Source organism: Ambystoma mexicanum, chromosome 6q, assembly GCF_040938575.1.
Source record: "Ambystoma mexicanum isolate Mex_15411 chromosome 6q, UKY_AmexF1_1, whole genome shotgun sequence".
NCBI classification, from domain to species: domain Eukaryota; kingdom Metazoa; phylum Chordata; class Amphibia; order Caudata; family Ambystomatidae; genus Ambystoma; species Ambystoma mexicanum.
The window spans coordinates 165,805,712-165,826,905 of record NC_090937.1 but is presented as its reverse complement, the minus strand read 5'-3'; positions in this window follow the sequence as shown (position 1 = coordinate 165,826,905).

The following is a 21,194-nucleotide window of genomic DNA, read 5'->3' as shown; positions in this document are numbered from 1 at the left end:
TTACCCTACTTGATTAGCATAAAGAATCATCGTTGCCTCTACACTATTGGATGAGCTAGACAACTGGGCCATAGAGATACATAAACCCTCCAAGTTTCAAAATGGGTTTAGACGCAATATAGGAATGACGCTTATGTTATTGGAGTCTCCTACAGCAACAGTCCCTCCAGTTAAATGGCTTCCCCTGTCCCTGGCCTGTGTTGCTTTGTCTTAGGCATTTGGTTGTGTGGATCAGCATCTTCTGTGCAACAGGCTATGGACAAGGGGATCCCCAAGGGTCTACTCAAAATGATAATGTGCCTTCACCATGAGACTGTAATTACAGATTACATTAGATTCTAGTAGAGCACTAAGTGAAGAAATTCCTAATTGTGTAGGTCTGATCCAGGGATGTGTCTTAGTGCACAGCCTGTTCAATGTAAATGTATCAGACCTCAAGTCAGAATTAGATAAATTACATTCCTTTCCACCTACATTTGGACATTTACAAATCTCAGTCTGGTTATTTTCCAAAGATATAAAGATTTTTGACAAAACCCAAATCGGGTGCCCTTACACGTCTAGATCCATAAGTTAAACGTACATATGGAAAAGTCAGTCATATTAATAAATAAATATAGGGAAAAGCCCTTACACATGTTGTATATATTTAAAGAAGAGAAAAGTACGTCGCCTAAATATTTTTGATTTATTTGGCTTTCCCTATTTATGATGAATGGCAACTCAGAAATATTGTACTAAGGCTAAAGAACGACATATATTTTCGCATATGTAAAATCATTATTATAGGTTTACTCTCTTGCCATTGATCACATTTTATAAAGGGAAGGTAATATAACTGTCTATATATTAAGTGTCTGACATGTCATGTTGAAGGGGTATAACATGGCATTGTAGGAACTGCATATTTGTATATCTGAGAGCTAATTTAGTAAGTCTTGGTGGCAGAGAAGGTATTTGTTTTTTCTCTTTTTAATTTCTTTTAAAATGATGTTTTAAGTTTGTGATTCATTGCTTTTTGATTTTTTTAAATGTTTGTAACAAACCAAATAAAAATAAAAATAAAAAAATAAATAAAGAAAGGGAAGTTAATTCCTACTTTATTGTATGGCTTAGAGCTATCTATACCATTGGAGGATGTTATCTAAGACCGTTTAGAAGAGACATTGTGAAAGAAGATCTTAGGTTAACCAAATTCTCTTGCTTCATCGCTAATTCCACAGAAATTAGGGATTTCATCCTGGCAATTCAAAATTAATTGGAATAAACTAAGGATGTTTTACAACATTTTAAATTCGATAAAAAATCTTTATATTTGGATTTTAACCAGTTATCAATAAATGGAACCTTGAGATCTTTATCCTCATTTGTTCATCATTGTAAGTTAATTCAGCAGTGAATGTGACTCCTTGCTGGAAAATCCAAACAAAAATAAACTGAACACCTTTGGTGGGTACTCACAGCATACTCATATATTAACATATGAACTGTACTGTAAATATCCAAACAGCTGTAGAATTTAGCTCAAATCCTAAATATTCAATATTATTTCCAGATAGTAAACATGAACCCCATTTGGAGAATTGATCAAGAAAATCACTTTTGTCACCTATGTAAGAACACCTCCAAGCATGAATCACTTAAGTAGCTGTTATTAAATTGCATCGTCGTGTCAAAGTGGAGGATATCATTTTTTAGGAAACATGTGCATGAACCCAGTTGAGAAGGCAAGGAATTATATTGGTCACAATTGATGCAAGGTTCTCAGACCTCTTTAATCATTGCATTATCAAGACGCCTTAGGTTTATTCGTAAACAGTTAGGTAATCATGCTATTATAGTAACTATTTATGTTTTAAGTTATGAATACATTTAACATAATATGTAAAGATGACGATTGAAGATAAAGGTGATTGTATGTATAACACTTCAATTAGGTTTTGTACTATGTTAATATGAATATGGAAAACATTGTCAGGCCGATTCATGGAATCAATGTGCGCTGAAAATTTCCGTGCAAGCGTGTGAAAGCGTGCAAATCGAAGCGCAAGTGCGAAAATCGCAGCAAAATCCATGGATGTGCGCTGAAATCCTGCGTGGCGCACCCGGGCACACACTTCACAAAAGAGCGTGCGCTATGCGCACAGCGAAAGTGCACATAGCGCGGCGCACACAACAAAAGTAGGCGGAACACGGGGCATAACACGCGGAATGGGGAACAACACGTGAAAATGTGGGTGTTACGGGGGAAGTACAGGAGGCAAATGCACGGAACGCCCACACGTGCGCCTACAGCACGTATTCATGGAATCGAACAGGGCTAACGCGTGCGTCAAATAAGACGCGCTAATCCGGAAACACGTACGCCAGCAGGAAGCAGGCATACGCGGACCCGCGCTGCATAAAAGTGCGCGCAAACAACAAACAAGCTCAGACGCTACGATGAATATACCATTCCTCACAGCAGTGGTCGTAGGATACCTCAGGAGGAGGAGGAGGATAGTCAGGCCCAGAATTTTTACACCCAGGACCAGCCTTTTTGGGATGCCTGATGACCAGGTGTTTGGGAGGTACAGGTTTCCACCTCACATAATACTCGACCTGGTGAGTGAGTGGGAGGATGACCTCACATCACCCACCCTGTGCTCCCAAGCACTGAGGCCCTTGGAAAAGGTGCTCAATGTACTGCACTTCTTGGCTACTGGGTCATTTCATCGGACAAGTGCCATAGTGGGGGGGTGTCACATTCCACGCAGTCACGCTGCCTACACCAGGTCTTAGCCATCATGACTGCACGGCCATCAGTCCGCAGGCACATATACCTGCCCAGAACACCTGCAGAAAGGCAGGCTGTTGTCCAGGATTTTTACATGGTGGCACACTTCCCCAAAGTGCTAGGTGCCATTGATTGCACCCATGTGGCTCTACGTCCTCCCAGGGCATCAGAGCACATCTATAGAAACTGCAAGTACTGGCATTCCATCAAAGTGAAGGAAGTATGTGACGCCAAGGGAATCATCACCTCAGTATATGCCAACTATCCAGGGTCCACCCATGACAGTTTCATATACAGAATGTCAAACCTAAACCGGGACCTAGAAGCTGGGCGGCATGGCGATACATGGTTGCTTGGTGAGTATAAATGCCACTGCACATTCATGCATGTCAGATACTGAGTAATGTCACAACCCCACTAATGATACCCACCATCACCTCCCCAGAGGACAGTGCCTACCGTCTGAGCACCCACACGATGACGCCAATTCGGAACCTCACCACACCACCCGAGGTAAGATACAACACAGCCCATATTGCAACCCGGGGCATAGTGGAGTGCACATTCGGAGAGCTCAAGTCACGCTTTGGCTCCCTTGACCGTTCTGGTGGCCAGCTGCTATACGCTCCCCCAGTAGTGTGCAGGATCATAGTGGCAGCATGTGTCCTGCACAACGTTGCAACATGCTGGGGCCTGCCGGTGGACATGGTGCACATCCCCAGCCACATGCACGGCCGCTGCGCATGGGAGGGGAACGGGCACGTAGTGAGGCAGCCCATACGGAGCTGGTGGCTAATTACTTCACCTAAAATCACACCCCTGTGGAGTGCACACAGCCCTGGCACATACCAGCTGACAATCAATGATGATGACATAAGGGACAGTCAACTGTCACAACAATACCAGCCTGAGATTGGTCACCTGGAAGTATTACATTGTGTGCATCCCTACCTACCGAAAGACAACCAATGCTGTGTCATTAAAAGACATACATTCATGCTGCATGAATGACTACCCCCTTGCAAAATACAACATGAAAATAGCGCCATGTCACCCAACACCTCCGCATCTCCGCCACCCAACACACCATGGCATGTCCTGCAATGTGAAAGCAAACAAAGCAATGCACAAGACCTGACACAAGTGTCACAAAGTGCACTGTCCCAAATGGAAACAACCCACAGACAATATGCTCCCAGTAATCAATAACAAACAGCACACATGACCAAATACTTACGACCAACACAATACAGCAACACAGCATGAAACATTGCAAAAACATGACAGTACAAAGTCAAAGTAGTGGTAGTCTTACAACCTGAATAAGCCAGCACATCGACCCCTTCCAACTGCAGAGTGTTGCTGCCACGCAAATGTGTCAGTGTACTGCATACAACATGAACTCCATCTGCAAAGGAGACGGCCTTGTGAAGACATGAAGAAGGTACCTGCAAATTTTGAGGAAGACATGGATGCACAAGCACATATCAATACACCATGCAGTGTTCAATACAACAACAATACCCACTAGGGATGTCCACACAGTATTGACTACAGACTGCCCACACAGCTCATGGGAGCCCAATGTCACTGTGTAAGTCTCTGTCACTTGGTCACACCCTTTGCAAGCCCATGGGAATGGGAAGCAGGAGGGGTGTGTGTGTCATGAGCCCAAGCATCTAACCCAAACTCAGGACAAGCCTGCATGTGCCCAACCAGAATACACAGTGGATGCTCACGGGAGCCACACAAGGCAACGCACTGTAAAAAAAAAAATCAAAAAAAAAAATCCCCCCAAAAAAATCAAAAATGCCCATGTGGGGGCCGAGGGGGGGAGGCCACCCAGGAGGTTCGAGGACAGGCTGCACACCAATACCCACCTGCGTGGATGTTGCGAAAAAAAAAATACCTCCATGGGCTCATGGCCTGCACGGCTATGCCATTGTGGGAGAACTGCTGTCGGTCTCTTCACCCTCTGCTGCTGCATCAGGAGGCGGTGGTGCTATGGGAGGCAGCCCACGCAAAGCCCTGGTATGGTCCTCCATGGCAGCAAGCATGCGGGTCTGGAAGGTCTGATTCTGGAGGATGATAGTGCGGAGATCCCCATGCTGCACCTCACGGGTTGCCTGCATTTCTGCATGTATGGCCTCGCGTGATGCCCGGATCTCCTCACGGGTTGCCTGCAGCTCAGCTGAGAGTGACCGTGTGAGCTGCTCCAGCTGCTGTTCTGCCCTAAAATTTCAGGAAGCCTCAAGTTCAAGCAGAGTCTCCCTGACGTTATGGAGTTCTACCCTCAGGGCTTCCCTGTGGCCCTGTGACTCTATTGATATGGCTTCGCGCGGAGTGTCCAGTGCTGCCCGTCGGTCCCTGTTGGATGCCAACATGTCTTCCCTGTGTGATTGGCAAAGGGAGTCTGTTGCCTACTGTTGTTGCTCCATCTGCCTTTCAGGGGGGATAATGGAAGTGGCCACCCTCTCCATTGCCTGAGCCATCATTTCAACTGATGCTGCCTATTGGGTTGCCATACCGGACATGGAGTTTTCCCATACAGTATTGCCTGGTGGCGCACGGCCACCGCATCGGCGGGCACCACCCCTGTTTGGGGCAAGGCAATCTGCACGTTGCTGTGCTGGCACTGCCTGAGGCTGCAGGACTGCATTCCCCCTCTGATTTGCTGGCCCCGGAACAGGATCAGATGTTGTGGAGTGTGATCCTGCATCCGTAACCGCCCAAGGTGGACCTACCAACACTGACATCTCCATAGAGGGTTCTACCCCTGGTGCAGGTGGGTTGGACAGAACAGAATCCCTGCCAGAAGCACTCACCTGCGACAGCACATAAGTCTCATCATCCGATCCAGCACCTGAATAGAGGTCTGGGGAGGTGCACCCAGAGACACCCCTGGACAGTATGGTCTGCAGTAACCAAGGGTTTTCACCCACCACCACACCAAGTCCTCCACTGGTGCCCGGTCGTGGCTGAGATCCCTCCTGGGTCTGCACCATCTCCTCAACCTCACCAGCATCAAGTGCATCATCACCTGCAAAAACATGAAATGCAACAAATGGAAACAGGCATGAGCAACATAGCACACACATAGGCCTGTCAAGACAGAGATCCTGTACATGATCTACAGATGTCCCACAGGACTATAACCCTGGCATTCATGCACTGTCAATGAGTTGGAAGGGGAGGCAAAAAGCAGACATTGAGGACACCAAGATGGAAAAGCAACACACTTGCTGCATGGTGGGTAGCACTGGCATCACACATTAGCCTGTGAGTGGCATGTCCAATACACATACATGACACATGCCAGCACACAGATGGCATGTAGCATAGCCATTGTACAGTAGACAACTACAGCGATATGTCAGTGAATGAATACTGTCACCCATCCATGTGAGATGGACATGATGAGATGAAAAATGCTAAATAGTGTGGCAAAATATGCATGTGCCACACACTGCAACACATCCAGTGTACAATAATACAGTGATTGTAGGCAGATGTTCACATCAATGGTTGGTCACTTTAACATGACAGGAAACAACTATCATTATCATGTTCCACATGCAAACAGGCCCTAAAAATTAATGTGAGCAGGCCAATACTCTATCGGCCTGAATGGTCTAATCATTCACATAACCAGGTAAGAAATGTGGCACAATTTGTGGTGTAATCTATGACAGAAGCATGTCACATATGTGGCAGTAGGACTGAAAAATGTGTTGCAAAAATGGGAGAATTGAAACAATCAGCCTGAATGAACACTGAAAAAATCTGAACTATGTAGTTGCAAGATGACAGTTCAAGGGCAACTGCAGTAATGTGGCGCTAATTGGTTACTGTGGGCAGAAGGGATACTGTCATACCCAAATCCAAGGCACGTGAATGTATTGGAGGAAGCACATGGGTGACCCATACCACTCTGGAGTACACACCCTCACCTGGCACTCAATCAGAACCCATCACCCAAACAACATACACATGGATTACACACACATGCATGGGCACTCACCGGACAATGCGTCGTAATCAGGTAGGTCTCCCACGCCTTGTATCTGTTCCTCTGTGACGAAGGTTCCAGCAACAGACTCATGTTCAGTGAGTTGGTTGTCCTCTGGTGGAGACCCACCGCCAGTCACCAGAGTAGAGGCATGATTTGAGGCCAGCTTGTTCTTTGCTCTGCATTTCAGGTCATTCCACCGCTTGTAGCAATCATCAGCTGTGTGCCTCACAAATCCAAGGGCACTAATGTGGTCCGCGATGGTCTGCCAGTGTGCCCTACGTTGACCAGGTGTGGTCTTGCACCCTGCAGACACCACCATTTCGTGGTTATGTGCCGACACATAGGCCACAAGTGCATCAAGTTCGGCGTCATTAAAGCTAAGCTTCCTTGACGTGCCGGAGTGTGTAGCCGTGTCTGGGGTCTCAGCCTGTAGTGCTAGAGCACCCTTCTTCTTTTTCAAAGGTGGTGCGGATCCTGAGTGGCTTACACTGGTCAGTAGGGGCAGAAGCGCCGGTGGACTGTGTACTAGGAGTGTGCGAAGGCACAATGACCATAGGTCTTGGTGCAGGCATTGGCTGCAGGGTGATGTTGGCAGGGGCAACGTTGGTTTGATGGACCTGGACCGACACTGTCCCGGCTGGGAGACTCAGAGCTGGGGTGGATAGAGCTGCAGCTTTCCCTGCAGCCTCCCCACCCTGGCTACTTGGGGCAGCAGATGACATTGCTGCCCCAGATCCACGTGGCCTGGTGACAACAACTTGCACCGCCACACGTGGCTTAGACTTGCTGACCTGGAAGTCAGCCTGGGAGTCATCCTGTGCCGGTTCAGGTGCCACAATGGGCTGGTCCAACAAGGGCTGAGCTGGGATGGTGTCAGCTACGTTTCCCACAACCATGGGGGGGTGGGGCATGGGTGTCCCTGATTGGTCCTCCACACATGGGGGTCTAGGGGCACCCTGCAAATCCTAGCCACGTCCCCTACCGTGCCCACCACGCCCACCTTTTGAAGGTCGGCCACCTTTGCCTCCCTTACCGCTTGGTCACCTCCCAACCATGGCACTGATGTTGTTGTGCGTATGGGAGTAGCAGTAAACTATTGTCCTGGGCAATTGGGGGTGAAAGGGGTAGGGTACTAGATGGAATTCGTACCCTAGTGCTCTAGCAAGGCTGTCTGTGACCCCAGGGGGAAGATGACGGGTCACGCAACGCACAGGCACCCCAAAAACAAAAATGAACGTGGCCGCAACCCCTCGTAGACCAGGTGTGTGGAAAAATGAACCCGCACTACGCTGTGGCACCCAGAAACACAAAAATAAGCGTACGCGTAATACACGCAGCCTACAATGACCTCCGAAGGGGTACCACACACACGGGGAAAGCACAGTTGGTAAATACGTGCGCGACTCACCGTATGCCTGGATAAAGAACGTGAAAAAGACGCGCCTGTGTGCGTTGGCAACACCCCCGCCAAAAGAAGAATTGTACGCTGTCTGAGGAAACAGGACAAAAGAAGAAGTGAACGCTGTTTGAGGAAACAGGCCCAACAAAAAAATAGAGCTCTGTCAGAAGTAACAGGGAGTACGAACTTGAAACGCTGTGAAGTAATCGCGTGTGAACCGATAAGAAGTACAAAATTCACCCACTCGCTCTCCACGAAAAGCACGTACAAGAAATTGGCATCCTACACGTACCTTTTAAACCGGCCTACACGTACAATGTCACTTATGCGTGTACGCGTGTACGCGCCTCGGACGTGCAGTTTTTGCACGTGTACAATGAACATGCAACCGTATTGAGGGAAACGCCCTTGCGAGTCACGTCACAGACGCGCTTATGCGCTAAGGGCCTTTGGTCCAATGAAATCGCGTATGTGCGGTGTCTTCACGTGCTGATTCACTATGCACCCATCACGAGGGAAACACCCGCGCGCATAACGTCACAGACGCGCTTATGCGCTAAGGGCCTTTCCTCAAATTACACACTGACGTGCAGTTTTTTCACGTGCCAAATCACTCCGTATCAAGCTGGCCACGCAACAACACACGGAAGACCACGCTCCTGCCCAGAAGGCCAAATTACTGCCCCCCAGAGCCTTGAGCATGCTCCTACCTGCCATCTGCTGCTGCCTGCCTGCCTGCTGCCCACGTGCCCTGCTATTTGGTGCCTGCACGTCAGCCAGGGTTCAAGTTGCTGTGTCCACCCCTGCTGGAACAGAAGACTCCTGACTGGGATACCATTGCTCTACAGCCAAGCCCCAGGACCCAGTTGCACACCCACGCCTGCCTCGGGGGTCGCCATGTCTGGGCAAACACCATTTGAGACCACTGGCGACCCCCAGCCAGAGAGGCAGAGGGCCACCAGCTTCAGTGAGAAGGAATTTGGTGTCCTGGTGGAGCATGTCCTGGGGCATTTTGAGGCCCTCTTCGGAACATCACGCGCCAACAAGGAAGGACGGGATAGGATCTGGGACGACGTAGTGGTAGCCATCAACGAGGAGGGGGTGGCAACCCGCGACATCAAGCACGTCAATAAGCGCTGGGAGGTCTTCAGGTCCAGGACACTCTACAAGGCCCAGCGCCTCGCGGAGGAGGGCCGGGTCAGCATGAGTGACATGCAGATGAGGGTCCTGGAATGCGTATGCCCAGCGCTCCACGCCCAGATCCTTCGGAAGAAGACCCGTCTGGAGTTGAGCGGTAAGTGGCCAAGAATTGCTGTGTGAGACAGGGCATGTTGCAGTGTGCTGGTAGTCTGATACTTGCCTGTATGTGTGACATAGGCCATGTATGGATGTGTGTGTGCAGGTACATCATGGTCATGCATGTGAGACCAGTAATGTGTGAACCACATGGTTGGTGCATGTGTTACAATGCAAAATGGGGAGCTGTATGCGGAATGCACACATGAAAGCATGGCAGTCTCTGTTCTTGGACATGGAGGGGGTGTGAGGGATGGGTGCTGCTGTCATGTACATGTATGGTGCACATGTGTGTGTGTCTGAGAAGTGTGTGTGTGACTTTGAAACGCCATGGATGCATGACACATGTCCGTGATGATGTGTAGATTCACTCATGCACTGCGGTCACCGTTGTATCCACTGTGTCTATCCACTGTGTCTGTGGTGTTCAAGCCATGATGCATGACCCTCCGGTGATGTGTGTGCATGGGATCAGTGTAAGCGATGATGTCTGTGAGTTTGAAGGCAACATTTTGGTTAATAGAGGCCCTTGTACATGGATGCTGATGTTGATTGCAGGCGCCGTGCCTGTTTCTGCATGTGTGTTGCGTGCATTCACCATGTGTTGTGAAGGGACAGGATGGAAGTGATGTTTGACAGTGCCACTCATGTGTTATTGCTTCCTGTCTAGGGGAATATTGTACTGTTCCCTGATGTTTGTGTTCTATGTCTCCCTCTACTCAGTGTCAAGTGAAGAAAAGGGCGGAGACGGCGCTGTGGAGCCAAGCGGCGGGGATTCCTCCACCGGGCGGCAACGCAAGGCGCAGCCACCCTCCCAGGACTTGCCATCATCCGGGAGAGAGGGGGCTGGTGCCGCGTCTGCCACTACGGCTGTGCCGGAAGGGCCGGGTGAGCCCCCACAGGGGCTTGCAATGGCGGAAGACGGTGTGGAGACATCCAGGTTGGTGGTCTCCAAAGAGGAGGAGGAGCCTGCTACTGAGCCGCACATGGGGCCTGGTGGGGGTAGTACCACTGGTGCAAGTGGTGCAGTCCAGGGCCGAGGTCAGGAGGCAGCACAGGTCACCGCGGAGGGGCCTGTGAATGTCGCTGTCCTTGCCCTGTGACTGCACAACCATGTACCAGCAGGGATGCCCAGTCCCAGGTCCGTCCGCAGGTAGGGGAGAGTGCCATGTCATCTGCCTCTCCACTACCTGCGGACGAGGGATCCCATGACCGTATGGGCTCCGTCCTGATTGGTGTCGCGTTGCGCACGCGTGACATTTGTGATGACGTGCATTCTTCCTGGGCGGAGAACGCACGCCATCACAAACAGCAGCGTCACGACGTGGCACTGTTGGGAGGAGCCCTGGTTGGTGGGTTCCTACATGTGACGCGCACTCTGGCGGACCTCTCCCCCTCTGTGGAGAATATGCGCCAGTCGTTCTCCCTGCCGTCTTCCGGCCCAAATTACACCAGGGCCCCTGTGGACCTGGCCTGACCAACACAGCCAGCTTGGTGGAGATCATATCCCTGCCACAGTCGGGAGTCGGCGGTCCAGCAGGGGTGGACACCACAACTGGAGACCAGCTGATGGAGGATGTGCAGGCATCATCGGACAGGGCACATGGACAGCAGCAGCAGCAGGAGCAGGCTCTAGGTGGGAGAAATGATGGCTAGGGCGATTGACATCAGGGGGGCAGGCATCGGCCAGAGGGCAGGAGGACCCTGGAATGGGTGTGTCTTCTGTGTGGCTGTGGTTGGGCAAGCATATAGGTGCGGAGTGGCGGCGGGCGGAAGAGACGCGGCTCACCATGGTCAGGGCGGAGTTCTCCATGCATCGGGCATTGAGGAGGGCAGAGTGCCTCGAGGCGACTCGCAGGGAGTTGGAACAGGCCATGAGTGCCTCCCTGCGAGACCTCGGGGCCAGGACAGAGGCCCGCCTCCAGCAAATAGACATGGAGTTCGATGATGCCCTGGCCGAAAACATCACTGAGTGAGCCGCAGGACTTGCCCGCCGCCATTGTAAATAGTTTATAGTGTTAGGCTTCCTTTTCTTTTGTTTTATTTTGGGGCTTTTGGACTATGCCCCACACTTTTGTATATAGTTTTTTTGTTACGTAGGTTATTAGATAGGTTTCATTTATTTCGTTGGGCTCATGGACCCTTGAAAATTGGATTGTACATAGTTGGACGTTGGATTTATTTTGACTTTTTCATTTCATTTCACCATGGATCAATGGATTTACCTTTTTGCGTTTCATTTGGATTTGGTTTGGTGGACAGAGAGTTTTGGCCATTTTTCTTTTGGATTACTGGATTTATTCGGGATTTCATTATGTTTCAATTGGACATGCATTTAATTTCATGTTTGCCATTATTTTATGCTTTAATTTCTTTACATTGATTTTCATATTAATACATTTGGATGTTTTACTTCAATGTGTGAGATTCGCTCATTGGGTTCATGCATTTCAACATGTGGGTTTACTCAATAAATGGCAACCAGTGTGTGTGTTTGTGTGTGATGGACATGTGTTGATGTACATAGTTGACTTTTGGTTTGTGTCATTAGATAGGCATGTCACTGCTGGGTGGGTGAGTGGGTGGGGGGACATGAGTGGGGGCCAGCTGGCAGGTGTCCCTCACTGCTGGGGGGTGGGGGTGCTGGAGGACATGAGTGGGAAATGCGTGGGGGCCTGTTGGCAGGTGCCCCTCACTACTGGGGGGTGGGGGTGCTGGGGCACATGAGTGGGGGCCTGCTGGCAGGTGCCCCTCACTGCTGGGGGGTGGGGGTGCTGGGGACATGAGTGGGGGCCAGCTGGCAGGTGCCCCTCACTGCTGGGGGGTGGGGGAGCTGGAGGACATGAGTGGGGGCCTTCTGGCAGGCGCCCCTCACTGCTGGGGGGTGGGGGTGCTGGGGGACATGAGTGGGACATGAGTGGGGGCCTGCTGGCAGGTGCCCCTCACTGCTGGAGGGTGGGGCTGCTGGGGGACATGAGTGGGACATAAGTGGGGGCTTGCTGGCAGGTGCCCCTCACTACTGGGGGGTCGGGGTGCTGGGGGACATGAGTGGGGGCCTGCTGGCAGGTGCCCCTCACTGCTGGGGGGTGGGGGTGCTGGGGGACATGAGTGGGGGCCTGCTGGCAGGTGCCCCTCACTGCTGGGGGGTGGGGGTGTTGGGGGACATGAGTGGGGGCCTGCTGGCAGGTGCCCCTCACTGCTGGGGGGTGGGGGTGCTGGGGGACATGAGTGGGGGCCTGCTGGCAGGTGCCCCTCACTGCTGGGGTGTGGAGGTCCTGGGGGACATGAGTGGGACATGAGTGGGGGCCTGCTGGCAGGTGCCCCTCACTGCTGGGGGTGAGGGTGCAGGGGGACATGATCACTAGTGCAAGGTGACACGTGGCCTGGCTGGGGGGCATGGCCATGGTGGACGGGCTGCCTGCGGGACATGGCCAGGGGTGCAGGGTAGTCCCCTGAGGTGTGGGCTGCTTGCAGGGGCTGTGGAGGGGGTAGAGGGCACACCTGGGAGGCCCTACACTGCTAATTCACGTGTGGGACTCCCCGCGAACCCCACTGGATACACCGTACCCCACTCTGACAGCGAAATCGCGTCTGATAATTCCAGCACACCCCAGGAATACATGTACCCCGTTCGCACAGGGCCAATCGCGTGTGATGATTCCAACACACCCCAGGAATACACGTACCCCGCTCGCACAGGGCCAATCACGTGTGAAACTTCCCATGCACCCCCGAAATCCACCTACCCTGCTCGCACAGGGCCAATCGCGTGTGATGATTCCAGCGCACCCCAGGAATACATCTACCCTGCTCGCATAGGGCCAATCGCGTGTGAAACTTCCCGCGCACCCCCGAAATCCACGTACCCCGCTCGCACAGGGCCAATCGAGTGTGAAACTACCCGCGTACCCCAGTAATACACGTACCCCGCTCGCACAGGGCCAATCGCGTGTGATGATTCCAGCGCACCCCAGGAATACATGTACCCCGCTCGCACAAGGCCAATCGCGTGAGATAATTCCAGCGCACCCCAGGAACACACGTACCCTGCTCGGCGTTTGCTGTGCAGCTGCCCTGTAAGCTGGTCCAAGGTTAGCGCAGCCCTTTGCGCTGGATTGGGGATTTTGATGGCTTTTCCTTGCGCGAGGGGCATTCTTGGGGGCGTAACTGGTGCTGCGGGATGTTCTCTGCGCCAGGGCTCTTTTTGCCTTGGGAATTCCATGAATACGCGATGCGCCAGAATGCTATTTAGCGCACACGGCTGGCGCACGCTGGCACGCGATCCCTCTCTGCGCTGCTCGCGTGCGCTGCCTCTGCGCTGGAATCTATGAATTACCCCCATTTTGTGAAAGGTTTTAATAAAATATAACAGAACCTATTTCTAAGAACAATTACGAACCAACCGAGAGGAGACCTAATGATAATTGTTAAAATTAGTATGTCAATTGTAAAAATCGACCCCACCCCCCAACACACACACACAATACAAATATCCTGAGTGGTTTGTTCACTCTCACAGATTCTGTGAATACAACAAACAGACTTTTGATTAACATATATGAGCCACTGCGAGACCAAAAAAAAACAAAAAAAACATTCATTTCAACCAAAAGAGGATGCAGAGGATTTAATAGCTAATGCAGAAGATATTGGTACAGATTTTATTATTCTAATTTTTAAAATTGATGGTGATTTAAATACCAAATGCCCTACTTGAACATGTCTTCATCTAGGCAATAGATTAATTCATGAAATCTGGTTGTGACAGAACATCAATACAAACAAATGCCCAGCATTGGTAAAGGCATGGAGTGCATAACACATGAATCTAAATGCTAATGGCATTATCAGGGGTGATATCCCTGCTCAGTTTGCACATAGTACGCCCATAACTGGATGAATTATTTATTACATTTCCAATCTACAGACTGATCAAATTAGACTAGGTTTAGTACTATGTTAATATGAATATGGATGAAATTGAATTTTGTGAAATGTTTGTATAAGCTTCAACACAAAAACATTCTATGAACATTTCCTAACCAACCTAGAGGAGTCCTAATGATCATTGTTAAAATGAGTATGTCAGTTGTGAAAATTGCCCCTGCCCCCTCATATAACACACACATACTTGGTGGTTTGAGCACACTCACAGATTCTGGGATTACAACTTTGGCCTCATCATGATGTTATCGGTATCCTGGAGGTAATTGCACCAGAATAACACCAACGCAAATAACATTACCGCTGATTCGTTCGGCGTAATTTGCAGCAGATCATGAGTAGTGGTAAGGCTGAAATTCCCCATTTTTTAAAGAGTCCAGAGGACGCTATGGGGATTTTTAGTGCTATTACCACTGCAAAAACAGTCAAAAATGGACAGAACACTAGAGATTTACCCCCAGCAAAAAAAGCTGCAGGTAAAACTCTGACGTTCTGCCCAACTCGAGTTTGTGCAGAGCAGTAAATGCCGTGGTACTAGCTTTTCCGCTGCATTTAAGGGCTACCGTCCAACTTGTGATGAGGCCCACAACAGACTTTTGATTAACATATATGGGCCACTGCGAAACAACCATTCATTTCAACCAAAAGAGGACAGAGAGGATTTAATAACTAACTCAGAAGATATTGTTACAGGTTTCATTATTCTAATTGATGGTGACTTAAATGCCAAATATCCTACTTGAACATGTCTTGATCCAGGCAATAAAATAGTTAATGAAATCTAGGTGTTAACAGAACCTAAACTAAAGCAAAAGCCCAGCATTGCTAAATGCAAGCAGTGGATAAAACATTTAGAATCTCAATGCTAATGGCATTATCAGGGGTGATATCTCTGCTCAGTTTGCACACAGTACCCCCATAACTGGATGAATTATTTATTATGGTCTCAATCTACAGACTGATCCAAGGCAATTACTTCTAAAACATTGTACATTGCAGCGAACGTGACCATTTCCGATGATTACTTAATCAGTGTTTGCCACATAACTTTAATCAGAGGAAGGCAACATTGCCACTATTCTCCTTAACAGTGGTGGAAATTGCATTTATTGGATTGATGCAAATTTGAGAGACATTGCATTTTTATTTATTTATTTATTTCATTTGTTACACGCGCAGACCCTTAGGTATCACGGCGAGGGTTACAGACAACTTGTCAAATATATTATACAGAGTTACAATACAATAATTGGAACAGCAATAGTATCTTATACAGAGTTACAATGCAGTAATTGGAGTAACAAATAGGGCAAGTGGCTCTGGGATCAGTGTAGTTGCACATTTAACAGACAATGTAATGCCCAATCGGGTTCTGCATGGTTCAGGGCTCGTCATTTAGTCAGTACAATGAATCTGTCTAGGTAGGGTGAAGTCAGTCAGTATTGGTTAAACAACCAAGTCTTTAGGGATTTTTTTGAAGCTGGCAATAGTTTCCTCATTTTTGATTCTAAGTGGAAGAGAATTCCAATAGGTGGGTGCCAGAACTCTGAAGCTGTTTCCTCCTGCTTTGGAACTTTTGTTGCGTGGGATTTCTAATAGTGCCTTATTGTTTGATCTGAGTACTCTGTTAGTCATTTTTTTCTTGATAGCGTTGTTAAGGTAGCTGGGGGCTTTGTTGGTGAGACATTTATATACAACACATAATTCTGGCTTTGATGGGTAGCCAATGATTTTCTCGCCTTATATTAGAAATATGGTCTGATTTCTTTATACCTAATGCTGCTCTAAGAGCTTTATTTTGCAAGAGTTGTAGTTTGCTGATATTAGCACTGGATGTTCCTAAAAGAAGGATGTTACAGTAGTCGAGCGTAGTTAATATTAAAGCTCTGGCTAGTGTTATGCAATTAGCATGTGTAAGGAATTGCCGGCTCAAAGCATTGAGTTTGGCCGTGTATGCTGTGGATGAAGAGAGGGCTGAGATATGTTTACCCATAGTGAGGTTGTCATCTAGATATACGCCAAGCGTTTTTACCTGCTTTAGGACTAGTATCAATGTTCCGTCGATATTGATGCATGTGTAGTCTGGGTGGAGAGAGGCTAGTCTAGCTTATGATCCTACGATGAGGACTTCAGTTTTCTCATCATTGAAACAGAGACTATTTATTGCCATCCAGTTTTGAATTATGGCGTAGATATTATTAATGGTCTGAGTGTCTTGAGTGTAGACCCCGGTGATCGGGATAAGGATCTGGTTGTCACCTGTGAAATTTGTGTAGATGACACCCATGTTGTCTAGTGCTGAGAAAAGAAGTTTGGTGTAGGCATTATACAGGGTAGAGGATATGCATGATCCTTGGGGTACTCCGATGGGTACCGCAATAGTGTCAGCCGCCTCTTTCCCAATGGCGACTCTAGAGGTTCGTTCAGCTAGAAAGGATTTAATCCAGAGGGTGGTATCAGTGGAGAAGCTGAAGTCTTTAGTTAGAGTGTTACAGAGTTTTTCATGGTCTACAAGGTCGAATGCTGCCGATAAATCCAGCAGTAACAGTATGGCCAGTTTTCCTGAGTCTCTAATGGTGTCTATTTGTATTTTGAGATCGGTGAGAGCGGTTTCAGTACTGTGATTTGGTCTGAACCCAGATTGCCTGGCTCATAGAAGTTTGTTCTGTTCGAGATGGGTTTGTATTTGGTTATATGCTATTTTGTCGATGATTTTAAGAAGGAATGCGACCGTGGTTATGGGCCTATAGTTTGTTGGGATTAGTGGGTCCAGCGAGGGCTTTTTTAGTAACGGCGTGACCCAGGCTTCTTTGATGGTTGCTGGGACCAGATTGGAACTGAAGGATGCATTGACAAAATTAGTGATGATCGGGGTGAGTGTGGGTGCACATAATTTGACTAAATGCGCTGGGACATTGTCCCCTTTGCAGTTTGATGCCTTTAGTTAAGCTATAGTGTTAAACACTACTTCTTGGGAGACTGGAGAGAAATGGAAAACTTAAATGTTGCATACTATATGTTTGGAATTAGGTGCCGCTAGAGGATGTTTTTCTGCTAGTGTTTTCCTTGTGGTAGTGATTTTACTTTGTAACAATTGGATTTTGGCGGCGAGAGCGTCTTGAATGGTTGAATGTTAACAAGGTTAATGATCGCCATGGGGTTTTCCAACTCTTTTAGGATTACAAATAGTTTTCTAGAGTCTGATGATGCATTACTGATCCTAGTTTTAAGGGCGTTTGCTTTGTGCGCAATGATAGCTGCTTTGTAGATTTTATTTGCATGATTAAAGGCGTCGGTTATTTCAGGGGTAGGAGATTTGTTATAGCGATGTTCATAGGAGCGTTTATTTAGTCTAAGCGATACTAATTCCTCATTAAACGAGAGCAAGGTTTTTTTATCTGATCGTCTAGATTTGGTGATACAGGGTGCTAAGGAATCTATTGTTTTTGTGAGGCAGTTGTGGTACGTATTTGCCAGGGAGCATGGGTTGTCACTTGTAATCATTTTGTCTTTGAGTGTCTCTTTTAGAATTGGGTTAAGGTTTTCAGCTGATAGTTTACGAATATTTCTGGTTACGTAAGATTCCACCATGATAGGTTTAGGTGGATCAGCATCATTACATGGGATAGAGAAGTTAATGCTGTGGTGATTGTCCACGGCAATGGGGTGATCGTTTCTATGGAAAATGGGGTATTAAGGGATAATTGTTATGGGTGGGTGCATTCACCAGTTGTATGAATGGCATGTTTTTTAGAGCGGTGTGTAAGACTTCTGCTTTGTGATCTTGGCTGTCGTTGAATCCGAGGTTCAGATCGCCAAGGATGATACATTTTGTTTTTGGCTTGTTCAGTGGGGTTAACAATAATGGTATGTATACTTCTGGTTGAGAGTTATTCTTGGGTGCTCTATATATAGTTACTAAGTTAATAGCAGTTTTATGGTTGGTAGCAAGTTTAGTGAGTAGAATTTCGTATCCCTCTAGATTATCTATGGGGCATACTCTTAGTTTGAGGTGGGTTCTAGCGATAATGGCTACTCCTCCACCTACTGATTTAGTTCTATCCGTTCTAATGATAGTGTCATTTGGTGGAATGGCAATGGTGAGAGAAGGTCCAGAGGCTTGGTGGAGCCAGGTTTCTGTGACTATGAGTATGTCAAGTCACTGATCAATTATATAATCATGTATTTCTGTGGCATGGGCACTATGGATAGTGGGTTGGGTCTGTGACACAGGTATAACGTTGGAATTACCTACATTGTTTGGGATGATCTGCAACTTACTAGGATAAGAGATAGATTTTGTTTTGCGGTTGTGGGTGTGTGATCTTGTCATGGTGGTGTAGGTAGTCTTAGTTTGGGTGTGGGCACCAGGAGTAGGGCAGTTGAGGGTACACGACCTGAGCCATTGTTTTCTACTGTTAAGGTGTAGTGGATTCAGTTTACATTGTTCCTTTTCAGAGTGGTTTGACTTCAAGTAAGGTGGGGTACTGTGCGTCCGTGATCTAAGTCGGGTGCATCTCAATATATCTAAACTTGGGTAGGAACTCCTCATGAGCTTGTTATTTGCAGTAAGAGTATATTGGATGGGTGTGGATCTAGGTTTTTGGCTATCACTCCGCACTGTGAGGAGATTATTGTAATCCTTGTGAGGGTGTAAGGGGCTTATCTTCGGAAGGAATGGGGTAGGACAGGGGATGGGGTGGTGTCTAGGGCACGCTGGTCTACTAAGACCGTTTAAGTGAACAGAGAAGTGAGATCCTATGCATGGTAGCTCCGGGGGTACAATACAAAATGGAAACATGGTAAGTATTAGCCAGGCTGTCATTTCTACTTATGTGCAAAAGAGAGACAATTTAGCATTTGTACTTTGCTACTGTGTTCGTTCTATGCTGTTTGTTTTGTGTTAAGATAGATCACCTATATAATAGCAGGGGTGACCTAGGTTTACTTGACTACATGTATAAATACTTCAGGATATGTTATACAGTTATTACCTGAAATTTGTAAACATAGCGTAATCAAATCTTTGATAGGAAATACATAAACATTATAAGGAGTATATTAAGTTGATGTACCAATGCACAGAGGTCAGCATACAGTATGATTTGTATACAAACATTAACTATATGGCAAGGCAGGTGTCGATAATGGCATATAAAGCAAGGTTGGGTGTTACACAGCAAAGGGTGGCTTAAGCACTCTAACTAATTCCTGGAAGACTGACGAGTGAATGAAGCCATCGAGCAAGGATACATGTGACAGAGCAGCATGCATGCGGTGCAAAAAACAGACACGTATGGCTGAACAATAGGTAGAATTGGGTACTTTCGACTAGGTAACCTATAGTAACTAGACAGTTGTAGCAAAAAATGTGCTAGTGCTTGGAGAATTCACAATCTATGCAAGCGCTGAAGGCACCAGTGGTGATGCGTAGCTATGGTGGATAAGGCGTGCAGTGCTCAGACAGTATGAACAAATTGTCCTGGCTTATATTTAGCAAATTTATGCACAATGCGTGTCATCATCTGTACAGTGAGGCCAGCGTTACTGTATTCCTGATCAGATCGGTAATTGTCTACTTTAGTGCGGATGATAATGCAACACTTTATGATGGTGGACCAGCAAGGTTGAATAATCCTGGCAATCTTGATTACGTGGTCAGAGTGGGTTGGCAGACATTACTATATGGTAGGTACTTACAGCTTTTATGCAGCTCCTGGGAAACGTTAGTAGCACTTCGTCCAGCCCGACTCCAGACAGGCTCAAGACAGGAGCCTTTGTTGCAAATGCCGGCTTGCACCTGCCGGTGTACTGCGTGCAAGGATAGGCTGAGGGGTGGCCAATCCGCAGCAGGCACAGAGGGCAGGTGCACCAGAGGTGTGTGGTGCTATGAGTCGGCCATCTTGGCGTGGTTGGACTCAGGGATCTCAATACTGACGAAAAAGCAAAGTTGGATGGGTCCGGTGGCAATCATATATTTCTTATCTTGTAATGGCACTTGTAGCAATGAGCGATAACTCTACGGCTTCCAGTGAGATAAAGCGAAGCGTCTCAGTTGGCTGATAAGAGGCGTCCATGCATCTGCGCTTACCTGACGCTCTATGGTTATTCTGGCTCTCTCCTTTGGGCACTGCCCCAGCAGTGCACCACTGTGGGGGAGCTCCTACTCCTTCGGTGACGGGGATCATACTTTGTTGATGATATAAAACGTGGGCACCTATCCAGTTATGGCAACTGGACTGATAATAATTCAATATTGCATCAAGGAGAAAGATTAATTGTGACGTAATAATTGAAACACGGCTCACTAAAAAAGCATATGCACTGATGTGATCCTCTGAAATTTAAATGTGATTATAAGCAGTTCACCCAACACCATACATGCATTGTAAATTGTACCCATTGGTTAGACATGCTAAAAAGTCTTGAAACATACTGATTTAAAATGGTTCTGGGCTATTTTCATTGGAAACAATTATGTAAGGTGCCAGGTAAATCCCATATCAGCCAACGAATGGGAGCACCGAATAAAGTATACTTATTGGAAAAAAAGGACATCAATTAAACTATTGCTGTACTCTACTGTCATTTGTCCAGTCTAATGGATATGGAAGGCCGAATGATATAATAATCTAGCCCTTGTTAAAACCTTCAAAAAATCCAGAGCAAAGTGTTAGGATGGGTTATTCAATTCCTTAATGTAACCATCTCCTATGAAAGTAGGTACAATCAATGTCCTGATCATTGAGTCCATGAGCCAGACCAAA